The sequence below is a fragment of the Dioscorea cayenensis genome, chromosome 18, assembly GCF_009730915.1.
Source record: "Dioscorea cayenensis subsp. rotundata cultivar TDr96_F1 chromosome 18, TDr96_F1_v2_PseudoChromosome.rev07_lg8_w22 25.fasta, whole genome shotgun sequence".
Taxonomy (NCBI): Eukaryota; Viridiplantae; Streptophyta; class Magnoliopsida; order Dioscoreales; family Dioscoreaceae; genus Dioscorea; species Dioscorea cayenensis.
Genome location: NC_052488.1, coordinates 18,583,807 through 18,591,000, shown reverse-complemented (window position 1 = coordinate 18,591,000; position 7,194 = coordinate 18,583,807). Strand labels below are relative to the sequence as shown.

Sequence of the window (7,194 nt, the reverse complement as noted above, 5' to 3'; positions counted from 1 at the left end):
TATGGGCCGGGATAGGGAATGAGCTTATAAGTTTTGGGCGGCCCGGAGAATGTATCCCCGGTGAATCCGAACCATTTTTTTTCCTTAATGATCCTGACCAACTTAGTTTTTTAATTTTTGTTTGTTACAAATGTAACAAGTATAGTTAATCAGTTGCATGAGTATGAATTGAAAATTATCTCTGCCAGAGCCGTCAACACTATACATGTTTAGGAAATTCAAACTAGGGACACTTGAACATCCAAACCACCCCTTTTTTAGTGAAGCCGGTGCGGTGCCCCTGGGTTAATAACCCATTGGTACCTTTATTCATCTCTTGTTTAGCTCAATAACTAAGATCTGTCCTATACCCGAAAAAAAAATTGCGTCAATACATGAAACTCACATAATTGCCAATAATTTACTTATTACAATATATCACACCTGGGACAAGGTAGTTTTCCTAAAAACTTAAATATTACAGTCACTAGATAAATGAAAGCCACATATATAATTGGCAATAATTCGGCTATTATATCTCACCATCCCAAAACTCTTCCACAGATTTAAAAGGTCCATTGGGTGCGATGAAATCCTCCCCTGTGTTGCCTTTCTTTTGTGGGAATCTCCTTCAACTCTTCTTCAGTTAATTCCCAATCAAATATATCCAGATTTTCCTTCATTCTTTCTGTTTTGAAAGTCTTCACAATAAAAGTAACACCTTGCTGATACAACCACCGCAAACATACCTACAAAAACCAATTCATGTTAGCCTTTTTAAATTCTACTCCAAAATAAATTATCATCATTTTTATAAAAAAAAAAAAAGAAAAGAAAATTAATTGGAAATGCCAGAGCTACTGTTTTCCCTCTAGCACTTGCTATTTCCTTCAAAACTTTGCTTTCAATAACATCATTGTTTCCCCAGAAATGCCCATATCCTCCAAGAGCAGAGTAAGCAGTGATCACAATCCTCTTCTCCTTGCAAAATTCCATCAACTTCTTTTGTTGCCATAGAGGATGCATTTCTACCTACACATATCACAAATAATAATTTTTACAATCATACAAATGATCACCCAAATATATATATATATATATAAATACATCAATTAAGCGGTTAAAGCATTTGACCCCTAGGGAGGTCAGGAGTCCCACTTTGATTACTTGTCCACATTATCAAATATATAGATATATATATATATATATATATATATCCATCCACTGTGATGAACACAAGTATGCTATATGGTGAAGAGATATTTAAAAGAATTCTAAGAAAGCAAGAGTCAAGCATTGAAATTCTCAAATATAAAAATAATGACAACAGAAAAAACAATCCTTAAAAAAAGATATCAACTTATTTATAATGCTTAATCAAGTATAAATACTGAAACAACTCTGCATGGAAGCTAATGTAAAAGAAAAAAATACAATGAACAACACATGAGAAACTGATAATTTAGAGTAGAATCTCATTTGACAACCAAACAAAAACGAATATAATAGAAGCATGGTCCATATTTATTTATTCAAACTTCAAACACTAGCATACTAAATTAAACACCCACTTGATTAACAGAAGGAGGGATCTTAGACTCTTCATGGAAGCTAATGTAAAAGATAAGGTACAAGCAACAACACATGAGAAACTGAAATAATTTAGAGTAGAATCTCATTTGAGAACCAAACAAAAATATATATATATAATATAAGCATGGTCCCATATTTGTTCATTCAAACTTCAAACCCTAATATACTAAATTAAACACCCACTTGATTAACATAAGGGGGGATCTTAGACTCTGCATGAAAGCTAATGTAAAAGAAAAAGTACAATCAACAACACATGAGAAACTGATATAAATAGAGTAGAATCTCATTTGACAATCAAACAAAAACAAGTATAATATAAGCATGGTTCCATATTTATTTATTCAAACTTCAAACACTAATATACTAAATTAAACACTCACTTGATTAACAGAAGGAGGGATGTTAGCAAAGCTGAGAATTTGCTCAAGTTTTTTGCAAGAGAAGTTGCTGACACCAATGGATTTTGCAAGACCAAGCTTGTAACACTCTTCCATTGCCTCCCAAACAGCACTGTAATCAAAGGGCATCATACCCTCTGTTTCAATGGGGATCCACACCTCAGTGGGCTTCAAACTCACAGGCCAATGCACAAGATAAAGATCAAGGTATTCCAATCCTAGATTCCTATCAATACATCCACAAAAAATCAATTTTTTAAAGCATAAAAATCTAGAAATGTTGAAGTTATTGAATGAATTGGATCGTTGAGAAACGAAACCTAAGGGATTTTTGAAGGGAAGGCAAGACACGGTCGGTATAGGTCTCGGTGCACCAGATCTTGGAGGCGATGAAGAGCTCGGAGCGGCTTTGGATGAGGCCACGCCGGAGGGCCTCGGCAATGGCGTCGCCAAGAGGGCGCTCGGTGTCGTAGATGGAAAAGGTGTCGAAGTGGCGGTAGCCGAGGGCGATGGCGTCCAGCACCACTGTTCGGAAGGTGTCTGGCGGTGGAGGTGGGAAGCTAGCCGTACCAAGGCCGATCACAGGAATTGGACTGCCGCCGGGTAGGAGGTCCACCTTCGGGATCATCACCGCCATTGCTCTCTGTGTGGGGATGCGGATGAGAGATGCCAGTACTGATACTTGTTTTCCTTGAATGACAGCAATGAATCCATTTTTAGTAATGTTTTCGTAATCGGACCGGAAAGTGAGCCGGCTAAGTAATTGAATCATGAGTCCATTGATTTTACTGGATGACCCAATTTGATTGAACCGGATAATATAATAATTATATTAATATTATATATATTATATAATATTAATATATATATAATATATACTAATAAATCCAAACTCCATCCATGTCTTTTTTTTTTTCCCGAAACCTTCTCTAATATTATATATATTATATAATATTAATATATAATATATATTAATAAACCCAAACCAAACTGACTCTTTCCCAAGGATTTAAAAAGCTGGGATCGGGTTGGTGAACCCGGTTGACTAACCGGTTCAGCGGTTCAACCCGGTTCAACCGGTTCGACCAGCCGGTCCAACATTTTTTTATTTTTTTAAATTTTTTTGTTAAAATAAGAAATGTCAAAAAAATCATAAAATTATAAAAAAATTCAAAAATCAACAAAAAAATGCCCATTCATATTAGTGAATAACTCTTGATTAATAACTCTTGACGTTATTAAAATTGTTCAACCGGATTTAATTTTTTTCAAATAAATAAATATTTAAAAAAATTAAAAATAATAATAATAAATAAGTAAAAAAATAACTTCAAAAAAATAAAGAAAAAAAATAATAATAAAGATACAAAATTACATATTGCAAATTTAAATTACCTTTATAAGGTCACAAAAGTCTTAACTTTTATATAAAATTAAAAATTTTTTTAAAAATACAAATATACAAGGATACAACTATACAACAAATATTAAAAATAAAGAATTAAATAAAATATAAGTATACAAGTATACAACAATAATGATTAAAAAAATAAAAAAACCAAACCATTGAAATGTTTGGTTTAATACTTTAATACTTTAATTTTTAATGATTTAATTGTTGATTAAGCGTAAAATTATAAGTTAATTATAATAAATTAATGATAATAAATCATAATATATTAATATCTTCAAGTATTTTTGTTTTTCAAGTATTTTTTTTTTTGACTTTTTTGCCTTTTTGAAATTTGGACCGAGTTAATGAGTTTATTAACTTTATTTAAGTTTTTAATTATAAAATAAATAAACTAATTAAATAATTTAAATTAATAAATTGGCCGGTCCGGTTCAACCGGTTCACCGGTTCACCGGTTGAACCGGCCGGCCCGGTTCTTTACTATTTTATGTGAGTAATCGGACCGGTTTATCGGCCGGTTCCCGGTTCAACCGGTTCAACCGGCCGGTCCGGTCCGGTTTTTAAATCATTGCTCTTTCCCGAACTCTCTCTCTCTCTCTCTCTCTCTAACCCCTTTCATTCACGCTCGTGCATGCCCTTTTTCCGATCGTGAAGCTCCTCCCTCTCTCTCTCTCTAAACCCAAATCTACTAAACAGTAAACACCAGCATCTCTTCAAAAGTAGAAGGATTCCATCGTTCTTGCATCCCTCTTCCTTTTCTCCTCCTCCTCCTCATCGCCGGCACCGAATCCTCCCCACATCCAACTACGGCATGGCGAAACGCTACTAAATGTGCAAAAATTGAGAACTGGGGTCAACCCAGTTCTGGTCAAACCATCGGTTCGCCGGATTTGACTAAGTTTGACCGGGTTGACTCCTAGTCAACCAGTTTATAGAACTGGACCGGACTATCAGTCAGTTCCCGGTTTTATCAGTCCGACCGGCTGGTCCGGTTTTGAAAGATTGATTTTTAAACATCAATATTTGTCCGTTTGTTTGATTTTTGTTTTTTTACAAGTCAAACTCAAACCCTTAAATATAAAAAAAAAATTGCAGAAATTGTTTGATAATTTTAAAAATACAATGAAATTGAAATAAAAATAAGAGGAAAATAATAAATAATTTACTGTTGATTATAAAATTTTCCCTCAACTAGTACTAAATATCCAGCAAGCACAAAAACGTACTTTCATTTTGGAGGGAAAAAAAAACACAAATAGTAGTTTCATTCTGTAAAAAAAACATAAATATTAGTTTCATTCTGTAAAAACATAAGTAGTAGTTTCATCCTGTCAACAAAAACTATAAATAGTACTTTTTTTCTTTTGCTATATATATATATATATATATATATATATATACCTTTTTGAATTTCTCCCTGGAGTGCAATAGAGATAACTTTTGATAGTGACATTTTCAAATTTGTGATCAGCAGGTAATGGCACATGATGGGGATGGGGAGTGGCATCCAGCGTTGGTCCCACCAAAGATAAAATAAATTTTTTTTGTCACTATCTATCAATTTAGGACAAATCATAAAATATAAAATTTATACAAGTACAATCATACAATTTAATAAATATGACTCAATTTAAAGTGGCAATAAAAAAAATTCACAATGACCCGTAAAGAAAGTAGTGAGAGAGACTAGTGAGAGAGACTAGTGAGATGGTCATTAGGACTTACGGCTTTGAATTTGTAAAATTATAATTAGCTAAAATTTTAAGAATTATATACAAATATATTGAGTGACGGGGATCCAAGTAGGTAGGCTACAAACAAACCAAGCCACTGGCGAGTTGCTCGAGGCTCAGTTTGAAAAAAAAAAAAAACTTATTTATTAAGCAAATGAACTGAGCTCGAGCCAAGCTTGAGCTTGACTTTCGAGCTTGAGTAGATAATCGAGCCAAGCTCGAGCCTTAAATTGCTTTGGCTCGTTAAGGCTCGAGAAAAGCTCGGTATTGTACGATATGATACTATATTAATTTAATTTTTTTTTAAATCATTATTGTAGGTATGCTATAATCTAGGTAGTCAAAACCAGGTTGGATTGGACCCGAGCACTAGGCGGTCCAGTTTAGTCTATAAACCCGTTTATATACAGAACCGGCCCTGAACCGGATGAACCGGCTGGTTGAACCGTGAACCGGATGAACCGGACCGATTCATACGGTTCCAACAGCCGATTAAAAAAAAAAACCTAATATCTATTATAATTGAGTGTTGGGTTATGTTAGGGTTTGATTAAGGAGACGGGGGCGATGGGCGGACGAGGTCCTGAGGAAGATGACCGGAAACGAACGTCGTTGGCGGCAGCAACATAACGAAGAGGAGGAGAAGATGAAGAAGGAATCGGAGAGCAAGAGGGCGAGGGACCGGGAATGAGGCTCAAATAGTAGAGAAGAGATAGAAGAGGAGGAGGAGGAGGAGAACGGAGACGGAGAAGAACGGGGCTGAGATTTGGGAACGAGGTCGAGCTTGAAAGTCTGCAGCAGCAGCATAACCACCACCGTCGTCGCTGTTGCTACTCATGCCAACGATGATGATCGATGATCCATAAAGCCAAGTAACTCTCTTCTTTCTTATGCTTGGCCAGATGAGCAGCTCGTTTTAGTTTATTAAATTTTGTTATTTATTTTAACTACTACATTAATTTATTATTTTTTTAAATTAGAGTGGATAGTAAGTAATATTTAAATTAGATGTTAGTTGTGATTCTCTCATTTATTAATGATGATAATATAATATATGTTTGTAAATGTTAGCCATTGCAGCTTAAAACCCATGTAAGGTTGATGATGAGAATGATTTGTGTGTAATTTGATTAAGTATGAATGAAAAATAGGAAAAACAATTATATATTTCCTTACATACAGGCCAACAAAAATTATAACTACTATTATTTGATATTTAATGTATTTTATTTAATGTTTTTATTTATTAAATCCGGTTTGACCTGGTTCGACCGCGGTCTAACCTTTTGACCCTTGAACCTTAGCCTTCTCTGCTTCAAAAGTCCAGTCCGATTTTGACTACCTAGGCTATAATGATTAAAATCAATGTACTTGTATCATTGTAGCAAATGATTGTACCAATTTTGCACTGTAACTATTATACTTTAGCTAATCAAGTCGAGCTCGAGCATTATTTCCTTCGTGAGTTGAGCTTGAGCTTAACAAAGAAAGCTTGAAATAGACTCGGCTCGAGCTTGAGCTTGGTTTAAATAGTATCAAACCAAGATTGAACATAGAAAAACTCGGCTCAATTTAGCTCGATTGCAACCCTACTTGCATGGCAAGGAGTGCTCTCTTTTCTCCCACCCTGTTTAAGAAAATGGGGACAAGCTGACCCTTATCCTCCAAAACCTAACAATGGAAGAAATAGAGGAATCCATGTTCCCATTTGGTTAGATCCTCATAGGGATCAAAGAATCCACGACCCACTGGCACTCTTATGCTGCCTTAGTTCTTGTTATTATAGTAGTTATTAAATAGGAATAAACCTCCGTATAGTCCCTGTACTTTTTGAAACAAGCCCTTATAGTCCCTATACTATATTCAGTGTCTTTGAAATCCCTTTACTTTTCAAAATGTGCCTCATTGGTCCAACGAAAAACGACCGTCTCTTTTGCCGTTTAAATCTACTGACGTGGCTGCCACGTGGTTTAAGTTTATAAAATTTAAACATAACAGATGATGTGGCTTTTTATAATAGGGAAAACCATTAAAAAGTTAATAAAAATAAATAAACAAATCAAATCCTAACCAC

At 34.7% G+C, this 7,194-nt stretch overlaps 1 pseudogene; it reads right to left on the bottom strand.

Moving 5' to 3' along the window:
• Positions 1 to 371: 371 nt before the first annotated feature.
• LOC120282329 lies at positions 372 to 2,686 on the bottom strand (annotated as a pseudogene).
• Positions 2,687 to 7,194: the final 4,508 nt, after the last annotated feature.